The sequence below is a fragment of the Uranotaenia lowii genome, chromosome 3 (assembly GCF_029784155.1).
Source record: "Uranotaenia lowii strain MFRU-FL chromosome 3, ASM2978415v1, whole genome shotgun sequence".
NCBI classification, from domain to species: domain Eukaryota; kingdom Metazoa; phylum Arthropoda; class Insecta; order Diptera; family Culicidae; genus Uranotaenia; species Uranotaenia lowii.
The window spans coordinates 151,371,714-151,392,150 of NC_073693.1; the positions used below are offsets into that span (position 1 = coordinate 151,371,714).

The window sequence follows — 20,437 nt, forward strand, 5'->3', positions numbered from 1 at the left end:
AATTAACAAAACCTGTAAATTTTAATTGTTTTCCTTGAAAGTTAACGAAGATTCGTTTATTATTACAGCAAATGTCCTGTAAAAAAGTTGTACACTAAAAATTAAATGTCACGTAGTCATATTTTCGACCTGTAACATTATGGTAAATGTCCTGCTCCTTTTTGTTACAGGACATTTGCGTAATTTTACAGCAAATAATTTTTGCTGAGTGGTGCTTATTTGACCGTAATACCGTATTTTCTCTCAACACTCGAGCATACCTGAATCGAGTTTTGCACTCACTATAGCTGGTGTGCGTGATGTCGATTGTGCCAAATGTTAATGTTAACATCAAGCTGTGAAAATCAGGGGGATGGCAAGCTGGCTCTTCTTGCGAACAAGAATCTTTTTCTTCTTTTCTATCCATCGGGAGAAACGTTTATGATGTTTTCCTCTCAAAGCAGTACGGAGTTGAAAAAGTCAAAATTTCAACCAATGAGGAACCAGAACGATTGTTATGTTAGTGTGCAATCATTCATTCATAATAATCTAGGATTTGACATTTAGTCCGGTTCCTTGACAGCAAAATGTCAGGTTTGTTATGGGCCCACGAAATCGTGGGCCCGTAATTTTGATGGTTGTCAAATACAATGACAAAGGATAGGGATGCCATACCCCTGGTGAAAATCCATCACCAGCTGATATTTGTTTTCGCTTCCATACAATAAGGCATTTCCCCACTTGTCAGACGAACAGTTGATTTCTCATGTTTACATTTTCTCGGCATATTGTGGTAGGGTAAACATAACAACAACATGACGGATGTTCAATGACCACACAGGAAAAAATTATTACAGCAAATGTCCTGTTAAAAAGTTGATCACCAAAAATTAAATGTCACGTAATTTATTATTCAACCTGTAAAATTACTGTAAATGTCCTGCTCCTTTTTGTTACAGGACATTTGCGTAATTTTACAGGAAATAATTTTTGCTGTGCAGATAGTAATGAAATAATATTGGCAATGCAATTGTAGTGGTTTTGCAAGCGCACCTTGGTGGAGAGAATATAAATTCTTTATTTATTTAATTGTAAATTCATAACAAGTTAAAACATGAAGGTATTTTAATGATTTTAATAAAAGAATTTTTTTAAAGAAAGCATTGAACAGTGCTTATCATCAAAGATCAAAATGCCCAGCAAACATTTTTGTAGTTATATTTCACAACAACAAAATTTCCCCATTAATCGAGCATGTCCAATCTGGTTAGCCGAAACAGCAGCAATAAAAATTAGCACCGAAAAGTACATCTCGATTGCCGCCGCACGAAAACAAATCCAGCAAACCAACAGCAAACAACCAACATTCGCCAGCATTCTAAAGACGACGAACGAGCACCAACAAAGGACAATAGAAAATCGCAACCAACAGCCGAGAAACAACAGATCGAAGAAAAAAACCAACAGCAGCAGCCAACACAACAGAAGCGGACAAATCAACAAACTGCAAACCTCAAACCAGCCTCTCCTCCTCGGAAACGAATTACCCCTCAACCCTCAACGACTCAATCATCGGATGAGGCAGATGATCGTAGCAACACAAAAGGATCCCCCAGTACCCGATCAAGGGAACAGTTATTATTAAAAACTCCAATTCCCTCCCAACGCCCCCTTCCTTCTCCTTACCCCTTCCAACCTCCCCCTAGTCTTAAGAAAACCCCTGACCCTCGGCACACTAAAACTTTGATTAAAAAGTAAATGGCCTAATAAATTTATTTAAATAAAAAAAAATTCACAACAACTTTGCTATACGTTTCATATACATTATAGAATAATCGTATGAAACACGATAAAACAGCATTTACCTACCAAAGTGGAGGCAATATACATACAAAGAAAGAAAGCAAGAGAGTACAAGTTTTTCCTCTCAGCGCATGCGAACCGTTGCCAGCGACACTATTAGCTGCTTCTGTCACTGGGCAATTCCTGCAAATACACCATCTGATTTTTTAGCAATATGGTTGCACTGCTGGTCGCTGAGAGAACTTCAAAGCTGTTCTTTCACTTGTCTCACGCGGGAGAAAAAAAGGAACGAAATCGATTTCAAAATCTGCAAACAGGGCGGACTTTTTATCATATCCGATTTAAACCGTTTAATCCGAGTTCGAGTAACGATTTTTACGACCCTTTACTTGCGTTAGTTGGAATTACGATTCGCAGTAGCGTTTTAAATGACTTTAGTTATCATTCTTAATGCGATTTCATGTTTGCTGGGTGGCGACCAGTTGGTGTTAACATTTTTCAAAACAAAAACAAAAAGCTACCCTACCACAATCTGTCTCAGGAAATACTCTATTTGTTAACATCGACCTGTCAAAATTCACGATAGTAACATACAAGTAACACTGGATCCACTGGATATTTTGAGAGTGTGTCACCGTCTGCGCTCAGGTCACTACAGTATAAGTAGCGGCAAACCAGAAGCAATCGACTTTGTACGATCTTGGCTAAATCCCGTGTCGATAATAACAGGGTTGCCAACATTTTTTTTAAATTCAAAAACTTGTGTAATAAAAATCAGGATACTTCAGAGTACCGGAAATTTCTATCAAAGTGGGGACTTTTTTTGGTCGTTGCTCCACAAACCAAACCAGGGCTTATCAGGTTGTTAGGCTGAGTCTCTAAAAATCAGGCAAATCCTGGAAAATCAGGCCCATTGGCATCCCTGCACATGGGTCTTGATAAAACATCCTCAAAAAGCATATCTTGGAGAGCTCAGTGTGACTTTTTAGCATAAAATCATAGTTTATTTTGTAGACAAATGAATCCAACTTAGATGAAATTTCAGGGACTAGATAAGAGAAAATCGATATTGAAAAACATGCGAAAAAAATTCGCCTTGTCTCCCGGTAAGACTTGAACCCACATCTTGCGCCTCTCCGGGGCCCATGTATTAACATTCTACTACAGGAGACCAACCTGGCGTATGAATATTATACTGGTTGAGTGTCGATGTCTATCGGAATGAAGGGAATAATTCTCCCATGTGATCATAATCATTTTTCTTGGTCTATTTCTATTCCCATCATTTCATCTTACGGTAGTTGGAATCAAGTTTGGACATTTTTAGGCACGGCAAGATTTGCATTGCCTTCTCATATCCTGCACGGGTTGTCAGTTATGATGAGAAATGATGCGTTTGTCGTATTTGGATATCCAGCCAATTTCGGTGTTTGGCACCGCCTTATTTCTATTTTTAAACTGCGACCCAGAGATGGGTCTTGACTCAAACATTCAGTCAGCGAAACTTTTTTTGTACAGAAATGAATCCAACTTAGATGAAAGACCAAGACCCATCTCTGGGTCGCAGTTTAAAAATAGAAATAAGGCGGTGCCAAACACCGAAATTGGCTGGATATTAAAATACGGCAAACGCATCATTTCTCATCATAACTGACAACCCGTGCAGGATATGAGAAGACAATGCAAATCTTGCCGTTCCTAAAAATGTCCAAACTTGATTCCAACTACCGTAAGATGAAATGATGGGAATAGAAATAGACCAAGAAAAATGATTATGATCACATGGGAGAATTATTCCCTTCATTCCGATAGACATCGACACTCAACCAGTATAATATTCATACGCCAGGTTGGTCTCCTGTAGTAGAATGTTAATACATGGGCCCCGGAGAGGCGCAAGATGTGGGTTCAAGTCTTACCGGGAGACAAGGCGAATTTTTTTCGCATGTTTTTCAACATCGATTTTATCATATCTAGTCCCTGAAATTTCATCTAAGTTGGATTCATTTCTCTACAAAAAAAGTTTCGCTGACTGAATGTTTGAGTCAAGACCCATCTCTGGGTCGCAGTTTAAAAAAAAAAAAGTAGTAAGTCAGTGCAAAATATTCAATTTTCCCATACAAACCTAAAAGTTCATATTTACTCATGTAAACGTTAATTAAAAATTTAACAACAATCATGGATAAGTTGTAAACCAAAACGAAGCAATTAAGTCCCCAAGGTATGAGAAATTCAAAAATGACCCCAAATCGACTCAGTCTAATGCATATACTACATGGTCCAATCTCGAAAAGTGTTATATCTCTAGCATGAAATTGGATTGAGAAAATGTTTTGTGTTGACGTTTTTAATTCATTTTAATACATAAACCATACCCCGCAGTTCAATAGCCAAAGTAGCCCAAGTAAGATAAAATGTTAGTTCTCCTTTTTAAATTGTTGCCTTGGATTTGCTCAGCTTCTTTTTGGATTTCAGTTTTTTAGCGTTCTTCCTCTGACTGCATTTATATCTGATGTTGACTTGATCGATATCTGGCTGCGAAAATCCCTCTTCATTTCCAAAATCACCTTCCCAGGGTTGCTATAAGAAAATGAAATTAAATATCATCTTACAATGAATCCATCGAAGTTCTTACCTTGTTGTCCATCACCGGATAGTCAGCACTTTGAGCTCCTGCATACTTGGAGTAGTGCATAACACTGCCATAATTGTAAGTAATGTTGTAGAGATCAACCTCGTTGGCGTCCAATTTACCGAAATTTGCATTAAAGAATTCATCAGCTGCAAAACGGAAAAATTTGATTACAGAAACTGCTTCGAATTTACAATTTCACGAAATTACTTTGATATTCGGGCAAAAGAGCACTGCGGTTGATGGTGATCCAGTCATCGCGATCTGGCCGAGTGAATTCGTGATAGAAACCAATGGCGTGCATCATTTCGTGCACCGGAGTGCCCACCGCGTACAAACATGACGGCGTCTGAAGATTGATCAAATTGTACTGATTGTTTGTACTTCTTCCCACATACGAATAGCATCCGGCATTATCGTTGACGATTTTGATGTACTGAGCATCGAAAATGCTCCTTCGCACAAAACGAACGCAAGTTTTTTCAGCGTACATCGCCATGGCAGCCATGATCGTTTCCCGTTCACTTTGAGCTGTTTTTGTTGATAAGATAAGAAAGATTTTTAATTCAAAATGACTCCAAACAACTTTAGGCTCAAATACTCACAGAAGTTTCCCTTGATTTGGTAAGGTACCCTTCCTCGAGGCCAAATCCTGGATTGATACCTTTCCGAAATCGAGACTCTTCCTTTCCTGGGGGGGCTCTAACATGATATCTCCCTGGAAGTAGTAGCCGAATCCCAGCTCGAAGGGATAACCCGCTCGTTTGGCCTTCGGGTCATATCTGGCTACTCTTCTACCTGTTGTTCAGAAATTTCATTCGTTAAAGAGGGTTGATTTTCCCAAAATCTATAACAAAAATGAACTTACCAACTTCTTCACTGGGAGTGTCGTAATCAGCTAGAGCTGCCCAAAGCAACTCCGTCGCACAGAGAAGAAGAATGGTCTTGAGATACATTGTTAGATGATTGACAGTGTCGAAGGGCTCACTTTTTATATCATTGACAGTCGGTTTGTTGTTTCCAAATTAAAATATTAAGGGCAATAACTAAATCCATACGACCCATATAGAGCAACAAATTACGCAAATTTATGCAATAAAAGTTAAATGTCTCCCATCAGCACGATGTCGTATAAATTAGTTATAGTAATAATTCATTTGAATGTCGATTATGAAGAGAGAGCAAAATGGGATTTCTAACCGAGGTTCACGTGAAAATCATTAAGACATCTTCACCAGAATATGAGCATGTTTACTTTCAGTATCACTTCAAATGTTCAACATTTCAGTTCTTTTAGTGTAGTTTGTATTGTCATTTTGACTTTCTTTAATTTTAAAAATTTATTCGAGTCTTAAATAATTCCATACTGTGTGAATTCTATGGTCAAAAATCTGTTTGCAGTAAACTTCCATTGCATGAACATTAGACCACTACAAGCTTTATATGGAAATTTTAAATTCTTATTGTTTAACAACTCCCATAACTTTTTTGGTTGTTTTTTCTGCCAGAAATAGCAATAAATTTCTTTAACGGATCCATCCAGTTCTGAATTAGCGCAACGAGTTTTAATTTTGTATGGAAATTTGTATGGGAAGTCCAAACTTTTCAGGTTATGATTTATTCCATGAAATGCTTAGCTGCTTGTCATGTTAGCAAAAAATAAAGCTTAAGAATAGTCAAAACCGTAAATCAAAGACCAAATTCATTTCAAGACTAATTGACAAGACAAGACTATTTTTTCTTCCATACAAATTTCCATACAAAATTTAAATGCGTTGTGCTAACTCAGAAATCAACTCTACCATCTCAAATTTTACACTAATGCTTGGTAACCCAAAAGGCATCGAACAAACACATGGAAGCAAAAAATCATATTTTGCAGCGGTCTAATGAATATATTTGTTTCTGTAAATTACTTTACATAATTCTGAAAGAAATACTTTATTGCATAGTCGTTGCTCTGGAGTGGAACAATGTTGAGCAAAAAGCTGTAGGTTCGTGTTTTCTTCTGAAATATTTCCTATTTGTAATTTATAATTGAATTTGACTCTTGAAAATCTGATCGGTAGAATCAGTTCACGAACAACTTATAACTTATTATATCAAATGGCAGGAAATTGTACCAGTCAATCATCACAAGTTGTTGGTGAGATCTTGTCTCGTTCATCAGCTTTTTGGAACCAAGATGAAATCAGCTGTATGAAACTGTCGATCACTACCGAAAATTCAATTAAGCCATGAAATTGATTCCGCAGCTGATTTGTAGGTTTTGAATCAGGTTAAGGGCTCTTCTGTGGTGGAGTTCCATCCTCCTTCAGAAGGAAGAGCTGGTTTTCTCTCAGTGTCACAGCCTATGATTCACAGGTGAATTGTGCAACTTTGCTCTTTGATGACAAATATTCCAGATACCATCGAGGCCAGATGTGTTGCAGCAGCTTTTGAGTTTGCTGCCACTTCCGGAGATAATTGGATGGGATGTCGTTGAAGATATCATCTGGGACGGATTTAAGAGATGTGCCAACCAGGTTCAAAATATAATAGGTAATAGGTTCAAAATCGGTTGGATCGTCGCTTAGCAGAATAATTCTAAACCGGCGATCGATCACGGATAACTCGGAGGAAATGTCCCCTTGGTCGCGGGGACTACGGGTTTCCTTGGTATCTCTGCCGTTAATTATTCAACCAATTTAGGGCAAGCTCGGACGCAATTTATGCAGCAATGAACTACCGTTTTGGTCGGTTTTTTGGCCCCTTTGATTCGGTACCGCAATCGGAGGATTCCCGGCAGCAATTGTGGTGCTGCGTGAGTTAAGAATTCTGCCAGTGGGATTTCTTTTAAAAAAAGGTCTACACCTGACTACTGTTCAACTAAAACTGATTTTATTCAACCTGCTTCAGAAAGAACACACCTTTTACATTCATACATGTTACCGACTCGTGGAATGCCTACTCAGCGCTTCCATTGTGGGAATCGGTCGTCCTCGTTGCCGGTTGATGATACTCGATGCCGCTACTGATTCAGGTGACACCCAAAAAGCTGACTACGACGTCTGGCAAGAGACGGCGTTAACTTGCCCTTCCTTAAAGATGAACCTCCTGGTTCATGATATCCGCTATGGAAAGTGGTTTAAAATTTTCAATGCCTTTTCCTGATTCTAGATTTTCAACCTTTTCCTTGACATTTGGTGTGGTCTGTAGTTTAATATGTGCTGTTCTGTGAAAGAAAATACTGAAGACAATAACGATACCAATTATAAGAGGAAGAAGAGTTATTCCTCCAAATATTGTCCAATGTGGGAAATGCAAGCTGTTGTTGTTTAGACGCAGGTAATCCAGATCTTTTCGAGCTTCTATGTGAAGCTTGTGGAGGTGTTCCATGCTCAGGTTTAGTACATCACCATTTTTGGTAATGGAGATTCCGTCCAGTGGCAGGTGAAGGGGTATACCAGTGACATTCCGGATTTTACTGGTGTATGAATTATTGTTGATTATCAATGTACAATTTTCGTATTGTAGTAGGGTGAGTGCTCCTTCTTTGGTCCTAGAGCCTACTTTAGTCCTAAAATGCCGAAAATTGTAAATAATTCGTTTTGCTTGCATAGGATAATGATGCTGCTATGTGCACAATGAACTCTTATTCTTCCTGAATCCTTCCATACAGCTTTTTGCCATAAAAAGTCTTTCTGATGAAATTTTCAACAATTTTAAAAATGTACCTCCTATTCAGTGTGAAATGAGGCAGCTCAATTAGTGGGGCGCGTTTTGAGAAATGAGAGGGAATAAGGAAAAATCACATTTTTTAAAGTGCCCAACAAAGTTTAAAAGACAATAACCCTTACTGTGGAGAATATGAACCAGACTACCTATTTTTCCTGAAATAAATGAAAATCAATGGGAAAACCGGAAAATTTGTAAAAGGTCCAAATAAAGGAAACTTTGACTTCGATGTTCCATTTTTAGACCTAACATCACAAAAACTTCGTTTGAATACCAATCAAATCAACAAAGGTGCGAATTTTTAATTGGGGCATAATTCAGAACCAATATTGAACATTTCTCACATTTTTTGTTAGCTTTACGCAAATCAGCTACAAGTTAGTAAACATAATAAAGTTTTAACTATTGTTCTGCTGGTGGGGCTCACGGGGAGTAAAGGTGTATAAAATATTCACTGCAAAAATTTTAGTATTTTAGTCGTTAAAAAGCTGTTATACTTTTTTATAACAATATCTGATTAAAGATTACACTGTTAATGAATTTGATTATTTTTTTCGATAAATCATAAATTTTATAGGAAATCTAGTTATAGGTCCAATTAAAGGTACCAGTACAGTACCAAAATTGGAACAGTAGGTTCAAAGATGGAAATTTTGATCATCAATATCTTTGCAAATCTTTCAATAATGGCGAAAGCTATGTTGAAAATTCTTATTGAAACTTGTAGATAAGATCATGAACTATAAATAAATTTCTTGAAAGATATAAATCGCCCGTTTGATTATGAGAAAAACATGATTATTTAAAAACCACCGCTTAATGGGTCCAAAGTAGGGCAACTAACCCTAAATAAGATCCGTACAGGATCCTCTCAGCAGTAATACAATCGGATGATAGGGTAAAGTTATTAGCGGCGTTGATAAGTATATGGTGCATATCAATCTGTACAACTTCGTGTTGTATCGGGTTTAATGTGTAGTTACAGATGGCTGCTTTTCCATCTAAGAGATTTGGTATGCATGTAGAATCAGCCACTTCAGTATCTTCAATATTATAGATTGTCGGTTCTAACGTCTTGACGGTTAATTTTGCAGTTGGATGAATCAGGTGAAATTTCTTGGTTGTATGGATTTGTTGATGGTTGTGAAGTATTGGGTAAACTCGGACTTTGCAGAAGGTTCGGGAATCCAGCTTTGGTATCTTTATGAAGAGTACGATTTCTTGATGGTTGGTAGCTATCGACGTCTTGGCGTAGTTGACTGCTTCTGACGAGGAGTGAATTGTAACGTTCTGATCTTCTAAATCCTTCCTTAACATTTCTAATTCGTTCTTAGTCAAAACTTTTTCATTTAAAATCCCTAGCTTAGCTAACATTATAGTATCGATTATATTATTTATCATTTCATTAAGATTTTTGAGATTGAACAAAATATTGATAGAATACAATTCTGACGATTTTGATTTAAACAGTCGGATAGCGTCTTTAGTTTTGTATACTGATTCTTTTAATTGCAAAGACATTTCTTTATTAACTTTTACTTGTTCATTATTGTTGTAAATGAGATTATTGATGCTAGAATTTATCATCCTTAAATCGTTTGCATCGGGAGTTCCCGCTATAAATTTCCAAACAGTTCCTACAGCATCCCATCTTTTCTGTCTCTTAGTAGGGATTATGTTTTTAAGTGAAGTATCAATTTCATCAAATTTCTCAAGTATAATTTTTGAAAACTGGTTTGCTTCAATTTCGTTAAATTTGATCTTCAAATCCATTACATGGGTACGTATTGCTTCTATGTTAAAATGGTGTATGTAATATATGGATTGATGTTGTATCCTTGCTGTTCCTATCTCGTACACGAAAATTGGTTGGTCCAGTCTTTTTATGTCGAATGTCCATGTCTGCACCGTAAGTGTCAGGAATCTGAAAGAGTAAAATAAGGTTTTTATAAGTCTCGTCTAAAATTTCCTTATTTTTATGTCGTTTTTGTGAATACGTCTGCCGTCAGTTGTTTTAACAGTACTCTTATTAACTTTGTCTATCTTAATTTTCTTGTACCTAGGTACCGTTTTAACTCTACGTCTAGTCTTTTCGAAAGCATTTGTCCCTTCTATGATGTGTTTATGTTTTTTCTTACGATTATGGTATTTTAAGTCTTTCGTTTGTTTCGTCAATAAATTTTTATAAACAGTCTCGATTATGTGTGAACTCTGTGAGCTTGGTATAACGATTTCGTATGGGGTATATTTAGTGGAAGAGTGGATAGTGTGGTTATACTTGACTATTGAAATTTCCATTAATTGTTCAGGTGGTTTTGTCGGATTTTCTCTCTTCGTGATTCGATAAATAAAATCGTGGAATGGAACCGTTCTACAACGCCATTCATTTCGCTTCGCCCAGTTGCCACAATATAAGGCGTTATTTGATTGGTGTTATAGAAGTGTACTAGATCCCCTGTCATAAACGATTTTTCTTGATCCATGACCAAAGTTTCGGGAAATTTGAATTTGGATAACACCTCTTTTACAGCAGGCACGAAGTCTACTGCAGCTCGAGACTGAATTAAATAAGCTTGAGCATATTTTGAAAATTTATCGACATACGTTAAATACTGGAGATTGTCTATGAAAAGAATGTCTATATGAGCTATTTGAAATGGTTGATTTGGTATGGGAGTTTTTTGTAAAGGAAAGTGGATAGGGTTTCGATCATATTTGTTTTCGTGGCATAATTGACAATTTGTTACGAATTCATGCAATTTTTGAGAAAGCTTTGGGAAATAAAACCTCCTCAAAATTTGCCACTTATTTTCTTCTGCACCCCGGTGTGCACGACAATGTTCCTTTTTTATAACGTTCCATTGTTTGTCCTCCTCCTGGATGTCGTGAAGTTGTTTTTGCGAAAAACGGATTTTTAACATATTTTGGTTTCCGAAATGCTTTCTATATACTTCTTGTAATTTACCCATGATTTCTTCCGTTGTTAAAAGTCCGTTTAACTTACTGGTGTCAAAATGATTTTTCAGAACCTGCAAAAGTGAATTTTCATTAATATCTTTGATAAATACATTGATTCTAGTAAAATTTTCAAATGGTTTTTCTATTGTCACTTGATCCGGTCCTTGGTTTAAAATTACTTGATGTCTAAATACATTGATTGGCACATCAACAGATTTTATATAAAAATGTTGGCTGTTATCCGCTGAATGCTGCGTACCAGTCATTGAACAAACTATCCGGCTCAGGGCATCCGCGACTACGTTACTCTTACCTGGTTTATATTGGATGGAATAGTCATGCTCTTCTAGATATGCCTTCCAACGCTTTAGCTTTACGTTGGTGTTTTTCGGAGAAAGTGAGAAAGTTAATGGTTGGTGATCTGTGAGGATAGTGAATTTTGAACCATATAAATAGTTTCGAAAAGTTTGTAGGGCCCAATAGATGGCTAACATTTCTTTTTCCGGAACGGAGGACCCTTCTTCTGTTTTGGAAAGAGTTCTTGAGGCGAAGTGAATCGGCTTATCTTTACCTATATCACCTTGTGATAAGACAGCTCCGATAGCATAGTCGGAGGCATCTGTCGTGAGTAAAAACGGTTTATTGAAGTCAGGGTAAATTAAAACGTCAGATGATGTGATAATTTTTCTCATCTTCCTAAAACAAAACTTCTCTGCCTCGTTTAGTTTAGTTTTTTTATTTGATGTACATCCTTCCCCTCTCAGAAGGTTTGTAAGGGGTTTTGCTATCTTTGCAAAGTCCTTCACAAACCGTCTGTAATACCCCATCATTCCTAAGAATGATCTCAGCTCCTTGATTGATGACGGTTCTGGGTAGACTTCGATAGTCCCAATTTTCTTAATGTTCGGCTTAATTCCATCGGACGTTATCACGTATCCGAGAAATTCAATTTCATTGCGTAGGAACTCAGACTTATCCAATTGAATTTTTAAATTGGCATCGTTCAGAGCTTTCAAAATTATTTCCAAGTTATTAAGTGCTTCTTCGAGTGTTCTGCCAAAAATGATAACGTCATCAATGTAGACGTAACATATTTTACCAATATGCTTCCTCAAAACGTCATCGATTGCTCGTTGAAATATTGCAGGAGCATTTTTGAGGCCAAATGGCATACGAGTGAACTCGTATTTGCCATTATTTATCGAGAATGCTGTTTTCTCGACGTCACTCTTCTTCATTTTTATCTGGTGAAAACCAGACGCTAAGTCGAGAGTTATAAAGTACTTTTGGCCTTTCAACTGATCAATAACATAATTTATTTCAGGCATAGGATACCTGTCCGAAATTGTTTTTTCATTTAACTTTCGGTAATCTACTACCATCCGAAATTTCCTTTCGCCTGAGGCGTCAGATTTTTTTGGAACAATCCAAACAGGCGATGTCCATGCTGATCTCGAAGGCCGTATAATTCCATCCTGCAAAAGCTTTTCGATTTGCTTGTTCACCTCTTCCGTGTAGGCAGCAGGGTATGGATAAACCTTTTGATGAATTGGAATATCATCAACAGTGTTAATTGCACATTCCACTATCGTGCTGCAAGTTAATTTTTGATCCGGTTTATGGAATGCTTCTCTATGTCGCTGTAGCACTTCTAAAAGTTTATTTTTTTCGTTGGGTGAAAGATGAGACGTGCGAAACGTTTGCTCGGTGTTATTTTGCCGAGGTACTATGTTTGTTTTATGAGGTACCGTCGGTTGAGATATACTGTTTGTTGTTTTTGTAGGGGCGCTTTGTTCGGGATAGTATTGCTGGAGCGGGATATTTATTGTTTGGTTTCCTTTACTCAGCTGCAACATGTTCTTAGAAAAATCTATTTGTGCATTTAAGGAGCATAGAATTCCAGTTCCAATTATCCCATGAAAAAATGGGTGAAAGTCGTGTAGTAGAAACTGAGCAATGTAATTTATCCTGGGCTGGAAAAAATTAATATCAATCGCTGTGTCCGCATTGAATTTGCCATTAGCACTTCCTATGTTATTTGCTTTAAAGCAGTACGGTTTAGAAAGTGAATAATTATATGCTAACATTGGATGAATAAGGTTTATGTTGGCACCGGTATCAATAAGGAAGGGGAAATCTCCTATATTTGTTTTAAGATTAATATATGGCATAGTTGGAATTACCAACTCGGGAGCCATTCTAAAAAATTTGCCTCCTGTGGCTCAGGATTGGCAACCTCAGATTGATTGTTCTGTTTTCCTGTTTCAGGTGCTAGTTGATCAAATTCTTGGTATGAGTCATCGTAGTAACTGTTCTCCCAGTACTGACTATCATATCCATAATTGTAATCTTCATCATAATATTCGGGATAGGGGCTAACGGCTGCAAGCGGGTGCGCTTGTCTTTTAAAATTGTTCTGTTGTGTTGAAGGAGGGTGCGGGCGTTTCATATTCATCATCGGTCGATTACCGTAATTGAGGGCTCGCGTTTGTTGACTGGGGTCAACTTCCATGGGCTCTGGTCTATAAGATGCGTTGTTTTGAAATGGATTTTGCCCAAAGGGATTATTTTGGCGATTGTTTTGGAATGGATTCTGTCTGAATGGATTATTTTGCGGGTGTGAGCGAAATGGGTTATTTTGCAATTGATTTTGGAATGGGAAACCTCGAGTATGCTGCAAATTATTTTGAAATGGATTCATAGATTGTCTCCTTGGTGGAATAGGAGGTGGAAAAAATAACTTTGGTTGGATCTGTACTTTTGGTGGAATTTCTGGAAGAGCACGGGGTTTTGGAACTGGTTGCCCACCTAATTCATTCCTGAATGGTGCGGATCTCATATCCAAATTATGATATTCTATACAAAAGTTGTACGCTTGACTAAGTGTTGCTGGGTTTGAACTTTTGAGCAATATGTTGAGAGGTTTTTCCAGTCCCCTGATAAAAGCATCAAGAGCTTTTTCCCGAAAATAGCTTATGTGTGCGTTGGCATTGAGTCTCATTGTATCGTCTGTTTTAATTTGCGCTATGGATAATGAAAGGAGTTCATTGACCCGGCTATAATAACTATTCAAATCTTCATTTGCTGACTTCTTAATTGACGTCAGCTGATAATCGAGAGTGTTAATATCTCTCTGATCTTTGTAATATAAAATCAGAGAATTTTTAATATCGGGCCAATTCGCAGTAATATTATTCGAATTTAAAATATCTGCAGCCTCACCTTCGACTTTCCTACGAATCGTTCTTTCTAAAATATTCATTTGTGCGGCAGTCGCACCATTTTCCCGATAAGTCCTAAAGATTGATTCGACATCGGTGATCCAATCGATAAGTTTAGTCGGATTGCCGGTGAATGGTTTTACGTCCCGAACAAAATCGGGAACTTTACCCAGATCAATAAACTGTTGGGTGGTCAGAGCGGCTGGTGGGTTTGCCATGATTAGTTTTCACACACTTCACTTTCTTTAAACTAATTAGTTAATATTGATTTTGAAGATGTCGACTGTATGTTTTAGTGTTTTATTTACGGCAAATCACTCCAATTAATTTTTATAAACGACCTTTATTTATTCCGACGTTTCGGTGTCTATTAATTAGTTAATTTTTTTACACGGGGGGGAATGAGTTTAGTTTACTTACAAGTAGGTGCTAAGCATTCCTGCTGGACTTTGTGGGTAAGCTTCGGGGTGACCTTCGCTCGTGGGGGGAAACCAGGCAGCTATGTTGGGATTCTCCTTTTTGCCCGTCGTTTGCGTCGCTGCTACTAAGGTCCCTAGTAGCGATTGAGCCGGTTGGCTTCGGTGTCCTAATCTCCGCTTTCGTCTTCGTGATGATGGCTCGTTGAACCAGGTTGTGATATTGCTTGGCTCCTTGGACCAACACTTGGAATATTGTGATATTCCACTTTGAGGATTTTTGCACTTTGCACTGTTTACGATTTTTCACCACAGACTTATACTTTTCCCACTTTCACGAGGTCCCTATTCTCGGGCGCCAGTTAAGAATTCTGCCAGTGGGATTTCTTTTAAAAAAAGGTCTACACAGCAAAAATTATTTACTGTAGAATTACAGCAAATATCCTGTAACAAAAAGGAGCAGGACATTCACCGTAATTGTACAGGTCGTAAAAAAATTACTCGACATTTATTTTTACGTGAGCATATTTTTCTACAGGCTGCTGTAAAATTACGAGCCTGTAATTGAAAGCCGCGTACACTGTTCAGGGTTGTAGTTTTACCTCATTTTTCAGATACATTATAAAACAAATGAATGAAATGAAATGAGAAATAATAAAAACTAAAACGTATCTATTTTTAAATGCCATTCATGACAATTTTATTGTTCAATTTCAATATTCGAAAGATGCTTTTCCTCCGTCTAAATGCGGCTGGCAAGCCAATACAATCGTTTCCAATACGGCGGGCGTTGCTAAAACAGTCCGGCCAACCTTTGTTCGAATGCTGCGATTTTAATCAGCAACTGCAACCTAGAAGGAAATTCCATCCGATGGATATAGTAGTGAATATCCTCCAGGGCTCAACCTTTATTGGATTTCAGCTTTTGAATTTCTGAAACAAAAAATTGGTAAATTTAGAATTTCACAAAAACATTGAAAATAATGGAATCATACTTTCTAAAGTTTCCCGGAATTTTCCGACATTCAGCAACCAATTAACGATGTTGGTAAACTCGCTTTTACGCTCGGTTACATCTTTGAATGCTATCCAGGTACTTGCAACTTGCAACACGTTCAGAACCTTATTAGGGCTTTCTTACGTCTTCAGAAATTTTAAACTGAAAAAAAAAAACATTTAAAAAAATGACATTTCATTTAGGAATGTATTAAATCGCTCACTTTTCGGCTTCAACGACATGCTCCAGCCGGGGAAGAATCTGTGCTGCTGCCAGCGGTGCAAACCGAAACCGGATGCAACTTGACTACACAACCGTTATAATCTTGCTCAGGTAGTTACAGATGAAACAAAACTGCACATAGTCGGTATACTTTTCGATGATACTTTGAGGTTCGAGACCGAGGCGTTCAGTTCCAATACCATCTGGTTGAACAATTGGGGCTTGTAGAGCTGCCGGGCGCATGATAAAATGGTACTAGCTTTGCCAGTAACAGCAGATGTGGGAGTTGATCTTCCGGTATGTCCTGTTGGAGTTAATAAAAAAAACAATGAATGTGCATAATGAGAAAGGTGTTGGAGTCTATCTTACAAAACACAAACAAAATACCTTATCTGAATCTGTTTGGCTGAGGGTTCAATTCTGATAGGTGACCTCAATTCGGTTTAATATATCCTTTCCCGGTGGCCTCCTTGAAGGAGCTACATTATTATCCGGTTGCCTGAATTCGAAAATAAAAATATAAAAATATGTTACCATTTGGATATTTTAGTAAAAATAACAAATGTTCATGTTTAAAATTGAATGACCGATTCACATCGTAAGGTTGATGAGAACATTGTTTTGACTGTAATATCCTTAATTTCAATTAATGCTGTCCTCAAAAGTTTTAGTGCCTTATGAACTTTTGTAAATTGTAAAAGCCCTATGCATTTTTTTGTTTTCTAAATCTTTTAGTTCTAGAATGTCTTAGAATCCGACTTTGAAAGTTTTAGTGCCTTATGAACTTTTGTAAATTGTAAAAGCTCTATGCATTTTTTTTTTGTTTTTTAAATCTTTTAGTTCTAGAATGTCTTAGAATCCGATTTCGAAGATTAAAACGATGTGAACCAAACCAACCTTTAACAAAATAATAAGCATTATTTACAGTATTTTAAACATATTCGATCATCAAAAGGACGAATGTTAAATGAATGGAAATCTATTTGGCTATGCTTGTTACCTTTAACGGTTCCTTTCCGGAAAACCTCCATCTCCAGCTCCTGGTTGGGTCGTAGTTCTTCTTTGAATTTATTCCATATTACCCGCTGTACTAGAATTTAAAAGAAACTTCTTTAACAGCGAAAAAAACATTTTCGTTTCGCTAAAACTGCTCACCTGTGGTGGTGCGGATCCCTCTTCCGTGAGGGAATGGCTCATAGTGAATCCAGGTACCGTTTCATCTCGCGAGTGAAAATCATCGGAGACAGTTTTTGGATCTCAATATTCTCGGCCAGGGTATCTTTGATTCAGTATTGCAAACTTCTGTTGTTATTTGCACCAGCGTCCAAGGAGAATCATTTTTAAGCAAACTGCTATCGACATGTTTTCGGCAGGATCTCCGTTATGCTCGATTGTGAATTTGTCCCAATCAGCAATATCAATCAAGAATAATCCAGGCTTAGGAATGAAGTTATAATAACTGTAACAATTTATAAAATGATTACATTTTCATATTCAAGAAAATCAACTTACGTCTGTCTATAAGGCTGGCATAGCAGTATTTTCCGTGATTATATTTCCTTCTGGTCTCACTTGGATGCTCCGTGGCGGACCTCAACGATTTTTTACTTCTTTCCATTACTGTTTTCGATTCTTCTTTAACCCAGGGGAACAGTGGAACGACAGTTCCGTGGCACTCGACGGTGTTACACCACTTTGATCTGCAAAAGGCAACCAAACTAGCGGTGGTATCAAACAAAACAGATTCTGTCGGGTTTGTTTTTTTTTCAACTTTGACTCTTACCTTTGGGGTGATTTGGAAGTGCCGCTATGCTGGTGATTTAGAAGTGAAGTTTACGTGAACATTCGTTGGGGCAGGTAGTAAATTCACGGAAGGAAAACACATCACAATACTGACAATATTACAAAAAGGTCGAGAAATCTCGTTACACTCAATGAAAATGAATATAAACAAGCGCAGCAGCAAGTGCAAGTCAGCTGTTCGATTTTCTTATAAGAATTTTCACCTCGTACACCTACACGTTCGTGAAAAAATGATCAAAAATGATTTTCTATCATCCACTTAGTTTACGTTCATGAGTATGTTTATGGAAAGTTATGTGAAATATTTGCTACAAAACACGATCGCATACAGAAAAATCAGTCAAAGTGAAATTTCGCGTAGAATAAATTTCTAGCAATCAAACCAAAATTTTCACAGCAGATAATGCAGCCGGATGTACTCGTTCGAATCCACCCGGTGCTAGTCCCGTTTGGAGGCGTTTCTCAGCGGTCCGTCCTGTTAGTTATCCTGTATGCAGTTCCCCTCCATCATGTTCAGCTCCTGATTTTCCGGTCCCTTCCGCCGTCGGTACTGTTGTTGCATCTTCCAAGCCGGAAGATTTACCTCAGCTCGTCAACAAAGCCATTAATCGACGGAATCAATCGAAATGTGTGCAAACGAGTCTAATCGCGCTGATATACATCGGTCAATCAATATTGCAATTTTCACAATTGATGCGTAGTTTTAATTTCATTATCTACTTGTGAACTGTACCAATTGATATTCATATCCCGCAAAACGAACATTCTCTAAACTGCATTCAAAAACACTAGCCACAATCGTTCGAATTTTACAGTCCTGAAATTCAAAACCAGCCTGTAAATAATGCTCTCACTTAAACATAAATGTTGTGACCTGTAAAACTACAGTACATGTCCTGCTCCTTTTTGTTACAGGACATTTGCTGTAAAATTAAATAATTTTAACTTTTTTTTTCAACCAATCAACTAAAAATTACGTGATTTCGAAATTACAGGTTGTATTAATTTACAGATAACCATTTTCAATGACACGTGATAGTCCAAATTTTTTTCTGTGTACACCTGACTACTGTTCAACTAAAACTGATTTTATTCAACCTGCTTCAGAAAGAACACACCTTTTACATTCATACATGTTACCGACTCGTGGAATGCCTACTCAGCGCTTCCATTGTGGGAATCGGTCGTCCTCGTTGCCGGTTGATGATACTCGATGCCGCTACTGATTCAGGTGACACCCAAAAAGCTGACTACGACGTCTGGCAAGAGACGGCGTTAACTCGTGCAAATGCCCTTCGTGATAGCACTCCACCAGCCAGAAGGGTGAAGAACCGATGATAAGGGAGATGAATTTGGTTCTTGACGCATTAGGCGATCTGCATCCAAGAACGGAATGAACCATCAGAGTTTGAACCTGATTGGAGTTGACATCGAGTCTTGAAGGGCTGCGACGTGCTCGGAGTTCGGAGAATGAGAGCATTCTTGGCATCGCGAATTTCTACTACTTAGAAAAACGTTTTTTTTAGGCTCGTGCGTTGCAAGACTTGCGACTCAGTTGCGAGACAACCTGTGGCAGAAGGCTGTGAAACGCAGCACGGTTTTTTTTTCATTTTGATAGGAGTTTAACCCGTTAAGGTCATTCTTCCTCGGCAGCACGGTTTGGTACTTTGAGAGTCGACTAACAAAAGAACCGATAAACGAACTGCTGGACTAGGCTGTTGGACCGACCGGTTAAGATGAGCGGAGCTCTAAATGGGTCTCGAAGGAAGTGCTTCATGGCGATGTTAGCTGCAAAAAATCATCGGACCGAAGCCAATTTGGTACATTCCACCACAGTTTACAGAAAGCTACATGATTCCACGAAGCGCCGACTGTTGAAAGCTAGATTTTTGAATCCCAATTAGCTACGATATTGTCCAAACTTAGAAAGTTGCCTTCAGCCAAGGCGAGCACCGTGGTTGAATCGACCCAGAAGAATGTTTTGAACTTCCTTCCGAAGGTTGAGGAGATTTTCTGGTACAATCGTGCAGCCTCGAGAGCCCCACAAAGTCCATACCATTCAATGCCGAGGAATGCTGCGTTTATTCAATGGAGCTACTTTGAATTTGGCAGTCAGAAGGCCAACGGAAATACCACTTGATGAGTCCTTTGACCGAAAATAGACACAGGTCAGAAAACACCTGTAGCTGGATGGATTCGAACCAGGGAAGCACGATGCAACGTGGGATTCGAACCTGATCTAGGATAGGTAATTTTGCAAAGTAATTTCACCAATACGTGGTAAAAGAAGGTGGTAATGGTTGGTCCCATCTCTATGGCTTGCCGTCGTCGGAGTTCGGACTCCACAGAGTCTGCATAAACTAAAATTTTCACATTTTCGCTGTGACGATGACATTTTCGCTGTGACGATGACGAGGCCTACCTAACGGGTCGAATAGCTTGACGAATAGTGAGAGGGCCAATCTTTTGCTGAGAATCGTGCCTGGAGAGTGTTTGGGTAATTGAATTTGGAGCCGAAGATGATCTGGAGATGGTTCCCAGTGCGACCCCAAGGTTTTGATGACCTGATCAGCAGCGAGCTTGACTGATGATTGAAGCGCACGTCTTTCGAAAGTAATGACATGCAGAACGGATTCTATATTCGATGGGAATTTGCGGAACTCAAAGCCACAATCCACGCCGGCAGAGT

The 20,437-nt window shown here is 38.2% G+C and overlaps 2 pseudogenes; both read right to left on the reverse strand.

The window, feature by feature from the left end:
* Positions 1-4,209: 4,209 nt before the first annotated feature.
* Positions 4,210-5,385, reverse strand: LOC129756717 (astacin-like; annotated as a pseudogene).
* Positions 5,386-15,437: 10,052 nt separating this feature from the next.
* Positions 15,438-17,142, reverse strand: LOC129752727 (replication factor C subunit 5-like; annotated as a pseudogene).
* Between the last annotated feature and the right edge of the window lie 3,295 nt (positions 17,143-20,437).